The sequence below is a fragment of the Erpetoichthys calabaricus genome, chromosome 1 (assembly GCF_900747795.2).
Source record: "Erpetoichthys calabaricus chromosome 1, fErpCal1.3, whole genome shotgun sequence".
Taxonomy (NCBI): Eukaryota; Metazoa; Chordata; class Cladistia; order Polypteriformes; family Polypteridae; genus Erpetoichthys; species Erpetoichthys calabaricus.
The window spans coordinates 112,637,005-112,652,045 of record NC_041394.2 but is presented as its reverse complement, the minus strand read 5'-3'; the positions used below and the strand labels follow the sequence as shown (position 1 = coordinate 112,652,045).

At 36.9% G+C, this 15,041-nt stretch overlaps 1 protein-coding gene across 1 annotated transcript in view; it reads right to left on the bottom strand.

Annotated features, from left to right (window-relative positions):
* Positions 1-15,041, bottom strand: part of tmem178bb (transmembrane protein 178Bb) — a 746,292-nt gene that overhangs the window by 289,822 nt on the left and 441,429 nt on the right. The window lies entirely within an intron of this gene.

Below are 15,041 nucleotides of genomic sequence, written 5' to 3'. Positions count from 1 at the left end.
AGTCTAACATGTCTTTTTCATTCTCAGAGAAAATGCCACTAGTACTTTTATGCTCCATTTCTGTTCTGCCCAGTTATTTTACTCTAAAAGTTCTACCCTTCCAAACTCAAGGTCATCTATTAAAATGAGGCGTACATGGGCTTGACATCACAAACGAGAAAGGAAGTTCAAGAGACAAATCATTGAGGTTACCCCATGTTTTGTTTTGTACTGTATATTAATTAGACATCAAAGAAAAGGGAGAAGATTGGCACCATAGTTCTTTATGGTTTATTATTTGGTCTTTTCCATGCTTTCCTTAAAGTAAAAAAGACACATTTGTATTAAGAAACGTTCAATTAAAAACATTTATTTCTACCATGTTTTGTTAATTTTCTCCACATTACTGCAACAATAATGCCAACTGCATAGCATTTTTATTTGGCGAAGATTGTTCAATTAAAAAAATTTCAATACAACAGTAATAATTATCCTGCAACAGCTCACAGACAGCAAAACACAAGAAAAACAATTAGATACAGTATATTCATTGGACGGGTGCAAGTTATTGCTGTGATTCTTAGTAATCTCTTCATGAACTTGACTTGTCTCCTACTCTCCAGATTTTCATGAGATGCAAGTGTAAGAAAGTGAATTGGCATATCTCTTTTGTTTCTTTTAGCCCTGATCCCCTCCTCCTCCTTACATATTGTTCTCTCTTCCTTCACACTTGTTAATTACAGACTAAACATGGCACATTGGACCTGCTGCTGATCGATTTAAGGAGACAGGGCAAGCATCTCCAGCTGCTCGCTTGGCCTGTGCCTGCAGGAGATTCCTATTTCCCTATAGAGAGTGAGCTGTAGGGTAGCCCCCATGACTTTTCAAATCTCAGCACTTACTCTGCACTGACAGGCACAACACATGGTTGCATGATTTACAATGTACAATGTGTGCAGAGCTCGTCAAAATGTAGTCGGCAGATTGATGTCTATGAAATACAATATAGTCATATCTAATTAGAATATCAGGTTAGCATCTAGAGATGTGGAAAATAAAACTGTTGTCTATGTGCTACCCTTGTCAGATTCTCTAAAGGTTAAGTTACATAGCAATGCTCAAAGGAAAAATAATAACAGGTCTTTTGGATCTTTTTCCTATCACTAAAGAATTAAAAAATGAAAGATTACTAACCTGTAATAATTAAACTGTAATCTAGCTTCTTTAGAGTAAATATAACTAAAAAAAGTCATGATACTCTTTGCATTACCTTCACGGATCATTTTATTTTATAATAGGCCATAACAAATATCCTCTTGCTACCAGGACTTGCTACCAACTGAATAGTTGCTAGTCTGTTCTTTCCACTATTGGAAGAGTGAACACTAAGATTTGTTTTAATTATTAAACTGATAGCAAATTCCATTTTAATTGTGCTGTTTAATATAATATACAGACAGCCCTCAGAAATTTCCTGGACGGCAAACCAAACTAATTTTTGGCATAACAGTGATAATAGTGATAATCAAAGTAGTAATAAAATGGTAACCAATCAACAACCTAGTACATGTAAAGTAGAATGTCAATAGTGTGGTCTATTGGTTAAGTACCAGGGTCAGAGGTTGCAATTGTAATGAATGAGTACTTCTTCTTAAGTTCATAATTGATTAACTTGTTCTTATGATAATATAGAAGGTTGGTAGAGGAGCAGTGTGGGACGGTGGTCAGTTGGCCTAGGTTATCAAAACTGCAACTTTTTAAATGATTTTGGACTCCATTAGAGGTTTATGTTCTCCAGCATATGCTGGTAAATGAATTTTTTCTCCCTGTTTAGGAATGTGATTTGTATTAATGTTAAAAATGCATTTTAAATTTCTTTCTTTTTTCGTATTAAATTTGTTTGTTAAAAGCATTTTTGGACAATAAGTGTGGCAAAGAGTTGTGACTTAAACTTTTGATCTCAGCAAAGTAGCTTTGCAACCACACAAAGAGGAAGGCAGTTTTACACAGGGAGGATTTTTCTGTGTTGAGAAAAGCAGACAGATTCTCTTTGCAAACAAGTAGGATTTATAGAAAGGTCAAAACTTTAAACAGAACAATTATATTTTAAGAAAGATCAAGTTCTAATGGTTACTGCTCTGGACTTTCCAAGTGTATTAAAGTGAAGCCCTTGAAGTTTTGGTTATCTTTGTGCGTGAACACCTTGTGAACCTGTGCTGATATGATCTGTCAAAGAGGGACAAGGGGTGTTCACCTTGGTTCTGTCAACCATTAAAAAGTAATCAGCTTTAAAGTGAAAGTATGAATTGGAGAGGGGGAACCATGAAGGGAGAGAAGAAGGAAAAACACAGCCACGTAACCTTAAGAGACTGCACACCACACACATTGAATATGTCAACCAGCATTGTCTATGACAGCTCCTAAAATAGCCAGGTTGTATTATTGGTGATTTGACACACCTTTTTACTGTTACTTGCTTTTGCTTTTTAGCACATTAAGAATATTTAATAATTTCAAAGAGTATAATGAATGAAAAGTTTATTTCCTGCTCCCCTTGCTTGCCTTGTTGCTTTATCATGCTGTCTGGTGTATAGAGAAAAGAGGGGACGTTCTCCATAGTCCAAGCAGCAAGTAAACTGTGTCTGTGGGTCTTGTCTCCTACCAGGCCAGGTGAGTACAAGGATAAGACAGCCTGAGTTGTGGTGAAGAATATACATCTACGCAACAAAGAATCTGGGTGTGTGCATAAATGGGTTTTTGCTTTAGGATATGGTCATCCCAAATCTCTTCCATGATACCACACCCTTCATTGTCATCTGGTTATATCACAGTTCATATGTTAAAGGGATTTTATATTGGCATGTTTTTATTATGTTTAACCAAAGATACATGTTACTTTGTATGCAATTCTTGTAAGGTTTAGTACTTTACTGTTATCACGTTATTTCAATGGACTGGCTCCCATGCTTCCCGTTTAAGACCCAATACTTCCAGAGTAGGTTCCAACCCTGAATTGGGTACTTAGTTTGATAGATAGACAGATAGATAGATAGATAGATAGATAGATAGATAGATAGATAGATAGATAGATAGATAGATAGATAGATAGATAGATAGATAGATAGATAGATAGATAGATAGATAGATCAGGCTTTTTACAGAATCAATCAATCAATCAACAAATAAATAAATAAATATAAACACACCCTTTGACCTGTCTTTCAGAAAACACACACTGGAATAACTATAAAGCAAAAAAGTAAAATGAAAGAAGAGTTCTGACTTTGCTGTGACTGTCACAGTGAGGCATTATGCACACATATTGCTAGTGGTATAAAGGAGTATTTCTTGACACGTTTCTGCTGAATAATTAATTGTCTGAAAGTCCTCAGTGTTAATGTGTCACAGAGAGGATGTGCAGCATTGTTCATAAAGTTTTGTTTTAATTCCCTCCTTCACTACTACCTCCAGGGGGTCCAGACTGCATCCTATAACTGAGGTTGCCCTTTTAATTTAAGCTTGTTGATTCAGTGATCTTGAAGTGATGTTACCAGTCCAGCACACCAAAGCATACAAAATCGCACTGGCCATCATAGAGTTATAGAAGATGTCACTTCCCACATTAAAGGAACACAGTCTCTTAAGGAAAATGAGTTCCTCTGTGTTCCGAGACCAGTCCAACCTACCATTAATGTGGACCCCCAAGTACTTGTAAAAGTGGACCACCTCTACATCCACTCCTTGAATAGTGATTAGACATAGAGGCTCTTTGGTGCAGCAAAAGTCAATAACCAGTTCCTTGGTTTTCCTGATGTTAAAATCCAGGCAATTCTTTTTGCACAAAGAAACAAACTTCTTCACCTGACTCCTATACACAGTCTCATTGTCCTTTATCAGGGCATCTGATAAGTGCAGAGTTATCAGAGAATTACTGAAAGTGACATGACATGGTATTATACATGTAGTTGAAGGTGTACAGAGTGAAAAGAAAAGGAGGCTGGACTACTGTTCCTTGTGGTTCTCCAGTTTTACTCACATTCATATCATAAACATAACCACTGAGTCTCACAAACTGTGGTCCAGGACACCACAGGCTCATCCACCTGCATATCTCTGAGTTTACCCTTTAACCAGGATGGCTGGATGGTATTGAATGCACTGGAGAAATCAAAAAATAGAATTTTCACAGTACTGCCAGTTTTGTACAGGTAAGAATAAGCCTTGTGGAGCAGAGATATAATTGTATCCTTCACTCCAATCTTTGTTTGATAGGCAAGCTGCAGTGGGTCCAGGTGGTCTACCATAAGAGGACTCAAATAATCCAGGACCAGTCTCTCTAAGGTCTTCATGATGTGAAGCATAAGTGACACTGGTCTGCAGTTATTAGGTGAACAGGCGCTTACCTTTATTGGAGCAGGAACAATGCAGGGTGTTTTGTATAGCAGTAGCACTTTCTGATACCATAGGGGTAGACTGACCAGGTGACAGAGGACAGCACAAAGTTGGTCAGCACAGGCATTAAGAATTTAAGGAATGACTCCATCTGGTCCTGCAGCTTTTTCTGCATACAGCTTCCTCAGTTTTGTCTTTACTTGGTCTTCAGTTATGGACAACCCACACTGATAGTTAGAGGTGGAGTTGTCATTGGCCATTCCAGTTGACGTGGCAGGAGTTGTTGATGTATATATGTACTGTATGTATGTGTTTTATATTATCATATTATAGTTGTAAATATGTCAGGTGCTCAGAGTCTATTTTCGGTGATATACAGTAATCATTTGAAATGAAATAAATTGCTTGAATAAAATACAGGAACATTTAAATTTGAACAGGGCAGCCACACACAGTCATACATTTGAACTCAGATATCAACAGAACCCTTTTCATTTGTCTGCATTTTAGAATCAAAGAGCATAACTCCAAAATACAAAAAAACTATTCAGTTCAATATAATTCAATTAATTTTTGAATATCCCCCTAACAAAGTCCAGACTATATTTATATACATGCATACACGAACACAAATAAATAGAACAGTTTCAGTGTGGATAACATGAGATATGGCTAAGAGACAACAGAGGAGAGTAAAACAAAATCTCCAGTCAACAGAATTCATGCTGGAAAAAAACACAAAAAAACCTCTGGGGAATCCACAATCTATTAAATCTCTCTTATCAACTCACTTACTCTATTATACGGTATTTTCATCTCCTTTGTTAATTCACATTCTCAATGCTGGCTAGCTTTCTGCACCCTTATTTTTCTCTTTTGTGGATATAGACTGCCTCCAGGGGTTCATTCTGTTACGATCCCATTAAGTTAACTTCTAAATGTTAAATTAGGCTTACATTGATCACATCTTTGCCGTTTGTGATCTTAGACCATTTCCATCAGTGATACACAAGGACCTGGACTGTTGTTAGGACTGCTGGCAGCTTACTAAATGTGATAAAAGTCGTAAGAAGGTGAACCCTAAGAAGGATTATAACTCACTTTGTACCAGCCTATACTTTCATGTTTTATGCATTGAATCATACCACTTGATGCTGCAGATACACTGATACAGAAGAAAAAAGAAATATTTACATATGATGGTCAAATTAAAAACTTATTTTAGACACCATCTTACAACATTCAAGGTGTTTTACAAGCATTTAACTATGGTAGAAATGCTCACATACTTTTTTTACAATTGGAATGCAAGTAGTTTAAGTGACCTGCTTGAGGAATTGCTAGGGGTCTGTTTAAGCATTTAATCTGAATAGTAGGTGAAAGTAAATTACAGGTTGTCTAAAATAAAGAAAAGGCAAATATTAAAATATCCCATTTTGTCTTTAAAGCTCAGACCTATTATTCTGTTAATTCTAATGATTCATTAACTTTACATTTAATTACAGTCACTGTCTAGAAATGAGTATTAAAATATATATTTCCTAAACCATATTCTTATAAAAGGAGTCTATGGCAGAAAAAGTAAAGACATGCTGACATATTTATTTATCATTACAATCAACTTTTTTACTGTTCAAAAACAGGATCAACCCTGTAATTTAAATGTCTGTTTCTTTCCTTTTGATAATTATTACAGAGCAGCATTTTGAAATAGGGGTTATAATTGCCTGTAATAACGGTCCATGGTATAGAGCAGATCTTAAATAAATAATTGTGACCTGGAACATCATAAATGGTGGCAGTGATGGGATGAGCCGTGGCGTTGAGGAACGAAGAACAGAAGTAGAAACAGCAAGTGGGTTAGGTGACATACTGTTTTAAATGAACCCACAGACTAAAGCCTGAGGGGAACATTTTTTGAATTTTGAACTGTTTAATGGACTATTTATTCATTATGGGTTTTATTGTCATTTTAAAGTTCTTGGTCTTTTAGTATTCTCTTTTCGAAGGGAGTGTTTTGTTGCATCGAGGGGTTTTGTTTAAGAGCTTTTTATTATGTTTTTACTGCAATGTTAGGGCCTCACCATGGATTGGGAGGCGCGTGGAGCATTCCTGTGCAACTGGTGGTCTTGTGGGAAGTGGAGTGTGATAAGTGGTCTGTGGCGTACAGCAGATTTTAAATAATTAATCACGACACAGTCCATCTACAAAGACAGTTCAGTTTCTTGTCTGGTCACTCTTAATGTGTGGTTTAAGTGTTTGAACTGTGTTCTTTCTCTGGGTACTCGGCTTCCTCCCGTATCTCAAAGAAGTGTCTCAACTAGAACTACAACTTTCCACAATAGAAAACTGGAGGTTAAGAAAATGGCTTGATAGATAGATAGATAGATAGATAGATAGATAGATAGATAGATAGATAGATAGATAGATAGATAGATAGATAGATAGATAGATAGATAGATAGATAGATGACTGCTATAAAATAAAGTCTGAAGGCATGATGATTTAAGAACTCAGTAGTTAAAAACATTTTTTATTTCACATGATTTATCTCAGAATGTTTTTAGTAAACCGTGCACCAAATCCTCTTCTGTTTCCAACCATAGCCCTGAAGGTACTACATTAATATCAGGTCACGTTATCTCACGGTACTCTCAGCTTGTAGTGGATCTGTAGCTTTTATTTAACTAACTGTGCTAATTAACATTCAACACTTCAGATTACAACGGGTCTAATTATGTAGACTCAATAACTAAGATGCTTCAATGAAATTCAAAAGGAGTTTACAAAATGTGGAAAGTGTGTAACCTGCAAAAATAACATGGCTTTGAATATTTAATGGAAATATACAAAGCAAAACATTATAAATAATACAAGAGTACCAATAATAGAAACAAATTTTAATCTCTAGCTTATGTACTTAGACAGCAAATAGTCTTTCAATTTCATATGCAAAACAATCAGTTAGCATTCCTGTTATTACAGCAGGCATTCATAGGAACAAAGATCTTTTAAAATTCCCTTTAATGCATGAGCTCTGTGGCCTTTAATGAGACAGCGTTTATGACTCTTGACCAGGTGTCCTTTGCTTAATGATGGATTGGTTCCAAGCTCAGTCTTGGGATTGCTAGCTGCCTGATACAGCTGCACAGGTTTCTTTCCCCTCAATAATGGACCTCTGGCTGTAAACATGTAGCTATGTTTAACATATCCTTGCCAAGTAAGTCCATGAATCTACAGTAAACTTACTCGACCTTTTGTCTTCTTAGACCTTGGGATTAGCTCTATTATATGATTTTTGTTTAGAGATTTATAGGAGTCCTTGGGCAAATAAATGACACGTATAGAAGTTAAAAAAATACAAAAGAGTTGTTTTAAACTTGATGTGAAGAGTGATTTTTAAATTCACCATGCAACACATACAATACAAGGAGAAAATCAATGATATTAAATCCAGGGTAAAAGTCAATTAGCATCTGGTTGACCATTTTGCTCTTAAACCAAGAACCTGTAAATCACAGGAAACATAAATTGCATTTTGTGCCCTTTAGATAAAAAAAAAAACATAAATAAACCTAACATCCCCAACATTATTGTACAGAGTGATTTTTGTATTTCTGGTTATTATATATATCACAAATTAATTATTTAGTTTTGAGAGTAAATGATGCATTTATTATAGCAGTAAAGGAAGCATTATGTGTTGTCTATTTTCAACCTGAATTCTGAAAAAATACTGTATTGAAAATTTAAGGAATATACAATGCCTATAAAAACTATTCTCCACCTTGAAAGGCTTTTACATTTTATTGTTATTGTCACAGATGGCCAGGATCCTTACCCGGCTGGGACACCTCTTTGCTGGGAGGATCAGGGGAGCAAGCCTGGTCAGGGCGTTACCTCCCCCGGGACATTAGATGGCAGCCCCCATGGGTTGCAGTGGTGCCTCAGACTCCCACAGGGCTTCATGGGAGATGGAGTTGTCTACAGCCCTGTTGGGAGTCCGAGGCACCACTGCAACCCATGGGGGCAGGAGGTGCCACCAGGGGTCACTGCAGTTGTTCCTGAGCCTGAGTTGGCGGTTCTTCCACCACACACTGGAAGTGCTGCCGGAAGTGGGGCAATGAGCACCTGAAGCACTTTCGGGTGCCTTATATAAGGGGCCAGCGGACAATACTCAGTGAGCCAGGGTCGGGAGGAGGGAAACAAAGCTTGCGGAGGTGCTTTTATAAGTGTGTCTCCCATATCTGTCTGTGGCACGCCCCCTAGTGGTTTTGTCACATTATACAACTTTGAATCACAGTGGATTTAATTAGAGTTTTTGACACTGATCATCCAAAAAAGACAATTCCATGTCAAAGTGAAAACAGATCTCTGCAAAATGGTCCAAATAAATGACAAATCTAAAACACACAAGTATTCACTTCCTTCCTGTCAGACAATACAGAATTGTCTCTCTGTGGACATGTATCTTTCTGTCAGCTTCGCACACCTAGACACTGACATTTTTCTCCATTCTTCCTTGCAAAACTGTTCAAGCTCTGTCAAGTTCCGTGAAGACTGTAAGTGAACAGCCTTTTTCAAATCCAGGCACCAATTCTCAGTTGGACTGAAGACTAAACTCTGACTCAGCCACTTCACGACAATACCAAGTATTCAAGCCAATCCTGAGTAGCTTTGGCTTTACTGTATGCTTAGTGTTTTATCTTGGTAGAGTGATATATTGCTCTACTTTCCCCTATTGTATTATTAAGATGTAGCCTCTGTCAGAACACCTCAAATTCCACAGACTTACCACTGTTTATAAGGTATTATAGTATATCACTTCTCCCCAACCTTCCCTTCTATATATATAACCTCAGGCAATTAGGTATAGTAAAAGACAAGCAGGAGTTAAGTTACACATAAAACAATATATGATTGGTAATATTCATAAATAATAACAATATGCACAGTACATTTGAATACTGGCAACCATACAACCTGATTAAATGGTGATGTGTAGTTCAGGCAGCACACAGACTTGTTAGTTATTTAAAATGTCTCTAGTTAAGGCATCATTGATGCTCAGCTTTCTTCAGAACAGGCCGCATGCCTGTTCAATATGGCTGCCGAGCTGTGCTCTTCATTGTGTTGTTCTTGTCAGTTCATGGTGTGAGATGCTTTTTCATCATATGTTAGTAAGAGAGAGAGATTGTGGTTGAGCAAGCAGATTTATAGATTCTCTCTCCAACCCCTAGAGCCAATAGGACATCATGATACTTAAAGGCTTCTCATAGAAGCCACTTCCAAACAGCCATACTTCAGACCAATGGGGGAATACAACATCTTAAAACCTGCTACCCCCCAAGACCATATGTTAGTAAGCCTGGGTTTGTTGTGGCGGTTGAATGACTTTAGCAGAGAAACACTAGCCAAACTGGTTTAAGGCACATCCCTCCATTCTGTCGTAAAATTCAAAGAGACCCATTCCTAAAGGGGGGGGACATGAATGCTTCTCATTAATGTAACACTAAATTACATTGCTTTGCCTAAATTACAAATAAAGACATACAAAATATTTATCAAGTTATATGCAAAATCTTACATCACAACACTTGGGGTTGTTGTCTTTCTAGAAAACAAATCTCCTTCCAGAGTGCAGGTCTCTTGCAGTTGGCATCAGGTTTTCCTCCAAAGTATTTCTGTGTTTTACATTTGGCTTCATTCTTTTCACCTTCTACGCTCACAAGCCTTCCACTGTCCGCTGTAGAGAAGTATTTCCACAGCATGATCCTGCCACTACCATACTTCATGGTGCGGATGGCGTATTATTGATAATGTGCAATATTCAAACATTGTGATTAGTCTGATTGCCAAAAAGCTCAATTTTGGTCTCATCAGAATATAGAAACTTCTTCAAGCTGACTGCAGAATCCCCATGTGTCTTCTGAGAAAACTGTAGCTGAGTTATGTCTTTTTAACAGAAGCTTTTAATTTGTCACTCTTCCATAAAGTTGTGACTGGTGAAGCATCTGTGCAACAGCTGTTGTCTGCACACTCTCTCCAATCCCATCCACTGTAGCTTGTAACTCATTCAGAGTTATCATAGACTTCTTGGTGGCCTTACTAATCTTCTTTTTTTCACAATCAATCAGTTCTTGTAGACAACCTGCTACAGGCAGATTTATAGCTGTGCCATACTCTTTCCATTTCTTACTGATTGATTTGACTGGGCTCCAAGGGATGTTCTGTGACTTGGATATTTTTTTGTCTTCGTCCCCTGACGTCTGCTTTTCAGTCCCCTTTTCAGAATGTTGCTTGTAGTGTTCTTTTGTCTGCATTCTGTAGGAATTGCTATAATACTGACTCACCACAAGTTGGTCCTTCCAGATAAGGTTTACATTTACACTACAATCAATTGAATCCCCTTGACTACAGACAAGAACTAATTCTGTGACTTCTAAAACCAGTGTTTTTTAATCTATCTGTCCTACAGTTTAGCACACTGTATACATAGAAGCAAAAAGTGCCACCACTGCATTTTCACTGGAAGATTTGTATGTGTTAAGTGTTAAGATTTGGTTACCATTAGTTTACCCAGTGGAGTAATTAAATATCAGTTCCTGAAATCAAGATATTCCCCTTGCCTCTGCCCACTCTCCACTATTGACTGCATTTTGAAGATGTGACAATTTTATATAAAGACCGTTGATTTAACTCAGCTAGATGAACTGCTTACTGTGATTTTTGTACAGCATATATTAAGTACCTCTTTTCGAATCTCACTCCAAGATTTACATGCCAATGTAAAAGAAGCAAAGTCATTTGTGTGTGCTTGTTTTAACACTTTCAAAACACTCTTGAGGGAAAAGGGTGAACCTTGCTCCTGTTCCTCATATATGGTCTAAATGTTGTCTCCAAATGAAGTGTATAAGTGTGACCATTCATGAACTATCATTCACCCTGGTTTAAATTCTCAGAAGTATGAAATTCTTTCAGTATCTCTGAAACTGATAGTTTTTTCAGCCATCAGATAGATTATATTATAGAAGAGGTAACACATGTTACTGTGTACTAGTGTCACATCATTCTGTAGGAGCAAACCTTTGCTCTTTTTTTTCTCCTGGTCACTTTATATTTGGTGTGATGCAGTACACATAGTGCATTTAGTTGCTCGTTATCTTTACTATTAACTTAGAATTTTAATCAAGTATTTTTAATTAATATATGGTATTTTTTACAATTTAATACAAGTATATAATTAAATGGAGTTGTATCTGTCAAATGACCGTGGAGACTTCGATTAATCTTTACATAGCCAACTGCAACACATTACAACACATGCACTTGACTGTGAACCAAAAGTGGCGTAACAACATGTGCTTCCCTTTTTATACTTGCTCCACTTTCAGTTCTTCCTTTAATCACTTCCCCGAAGTTGCTGTAAAACACTTGGTGAATACACTGTGTTCCTTTTAATTACTATATATGACAGTATCAATGGATTATTAAAAGCATAAGGAGAAGGACTAAAGGTAACTAAAGGGTTAACTACTGTATATACTCATGGATAAGTTCTCCCGCGGATAAGTCAGGACTTGATTTTACTGTATAATTTCTGGTATTTTATAATGTATAAGTCGAATGCGGAAAACTCACGCTATTGGTACAAGAGATTATGATATGCTAACGCTCACCTGAGAGAGTAACCACAGAGCACACTGACATTTTTATCTATGTGGGTGTTGCAATGTGCTGTTATCAGCGTGTGCTCCTGACCTCTCTCTCTCTCTCTCTCTATTGTGCTTATGTGACCACACGGTAATACCCGAACTATTCCGAAACAAAGTTTGCACTGATTTGTGTTTTTTGTATCTCACACGCTCATACACCGTTATTGTAAGAGCATCCCTTATCTACGATGGAGCATTCAATCAGAAGAAAATATGAAGCTGGTTTTAAATTAAACATCGTTGAAGTAGTGAAAGAAATTGGTAACTGTGCTGCTGCAACAAAATTTGATGCATTTGAGAAACTGATGCGAGATTGGAGGAGGCAAGAAGATGTAAAAAAAAAAAAAAAATTAAGTGTCACATTTTTGAACGGGCGTATAAGTCGGGGTCTGATTTTATGATCGATTTTTCGGGTTTCAAGACCTGACTTGTACGTGAGTATATACGGTAAATGTGACTTAAAGCTTGATCATGTGAGGGTTACCTCATCTTAAGATGAACAATCAAGGTAATTAATATAGTTCAAATGAAGTAAATGAGTAATAAACACCCCTTAAAAAGCAAGAACAAACTAGTGAGAAAGCCCAAACACCCTTATTATGAAGCCGTGATAAGATCAATGGGAAAATTAGTAGGACACCCCGATTAACGAAGTGATGTTTAGACTGGTAATGGTAGAATCGTCATGTATATGAAGTTACTGGTGACTGTAGACAATTGGCTAAGATGATAGAATTCTGCATATTAAGAGTCAGAAGACATGATGAATTAGATAAGGTAATGGTAATAGAAAGGTACAAAGGGAAATGGATTGTTTTATTGACATTTGTGCATATCTATGTGCAAATAAAGAATCGTTCTGTTTTTTCATCTGGTCTCAAGAATTATTTGAAAACAGAGGAAAGTTTTTTTCCACAACATTCATAATGATGATAAATAACTAATTTTTAATTGCTTTTTGTGTGGATCAAGCAGAAAATCATTAACAACTGTGTTTTTCTCCAGAGCCTCCAACTGGCAAGTCATATGTAAAAAATGACATGAGAACCTTCACAATGGCATTTACAGTTTGCTATAGCTGTTCCCTTGTCATATGCACTCAGCAATTCTCTTATCCAAAAAAGTAGACAACATGGTCTCTCATTCCTGCTTGCCCCATAATCCTCTGTGGAGAACAAGCCCTCCCCACTTAGTGAATGTATCTTGAGAATATCCTACACTTACACAGAGATATAATTAACTTAGTTCAACCAGACAAACAGATTACTGCATATTGTGTCCTGCATGTACTACATAACACTTTGTTTGAATCATATTCTTAGATGTACAGAGGCCAAATTGTTAGTGTGTATGTGTATGTGTTTTGTCCACATCCATGTTTAATAAAAAAAACTGCTCCAAGAATACCCTAAATAATGCTCCCATCTTACATGATCAGTTAGTTTAAACACTGTCTCCAAATGAAGAGTATGTATGTGCCATTCAATGAGCTATCATCCAATGCTGGTTTAAAATTGAATGATATCAAATACTTTCCGTACCTCTGAAATTGATGAAGCTTGATCAGTAATCAGACAGACACACTGTTTATTATACAAGAGGCAATTTACTGTATGTCTCTAGATGAATTGCATCTCAGCCTTCTCCTTGTTGAAGCCTGTTCTCTTTTTTCTGGTTGCATTTCTTTGAGAGCAATGCAGTACAAGCTTAATGTGTTTAGCTGCTTTTTATTTTCACAAAATAATAATAATAATAATAATAATAAAGAGATAATCTTTAATTGGTTTTGTGCAGTTTGAGCAGCAAATCAACTGCAACCTTGCATTTCTTCCAAAATGCAAAAACACCTGTGCACAGAAGGCAGTCGATTTAGTGCTAACTTGCTGACAAATCTACTAACTTAAGGACATTATGTAATTAATAAACTGAGGGGGGGGGGGGGGGGGGGGTTGGGGGGGGTAGCCTCCTACAGCCAGCCACAGTACTGGCTCTGATGTTGTAGGCCTTGATCTTTACTGTATGCCTAATAAAATGAAGCAGATCCACCTGAAATACTAAAACTATACAGTCAATGAATGCTCTACCTTGAGGGTATGATCAAGTCCATGCCATGTTTCTTAGCAGCCCTTGACGTGTTGCCCTTGACACATCATTTTTCTTTAAAAAGCATACAAGCAAATCAGCAGTCAAAATCAAGACAAGAATCAATCTACTTAGTAAGCTGTTCTTCACCTTTCAAAATGAACATGTATACATCTGAGGTCAACTGCCATTGCTTTCTGCTATGCAGTGGTAGAATACTATTCCGACATGGGGACAATCCGCCCATCTCTAGCTGGTTGAAGCAATGCAAAATCATATCTGGTATGTTCTACACCACTGGCAGCGCTTCTATATTTTCCATGTCTCAACACTCTTGTCAATCAGATGCACACCCACCATAAACTAGTCAGCAATGTTTTCACAGAACCCTTCAGTTTCTTTCATTTTTTATCATACAACATCTCACTTGACTCCCCGTTCATAAATATGGCCCATTTTTAAAAAGAAATATTACAGCAGATACAATGTTGATACAGAAGTGGGTGGCTGAATACAGTCCATCCGTAAGTGACATTCATTATGTTCTTTAGGGTAGTGACATGACAGAAATGCTTCAGTTTATGAATCAAATCAATACATTGAATTCCAGATATTTCAACTTGTCTTTTGACTAGAACATGGGGGCACAGATGAAAGCTGTTCAGGCATAAATTTCATACAAAATTTAGTAACGTAATCCATACAATGATTCTAACATCACCTAAGTGATCACCTAAGTGATGTTAGAGATAGTACTTTGAAGATCTTAAAATACTGACTTGATTTTTTTTTTTTTTGCAGAAGCTAGATGAATATGGGTTAATGAGCTATGTTATGCTGAACTGCATGTTCTTGTTAAGATATTTGTTCTGT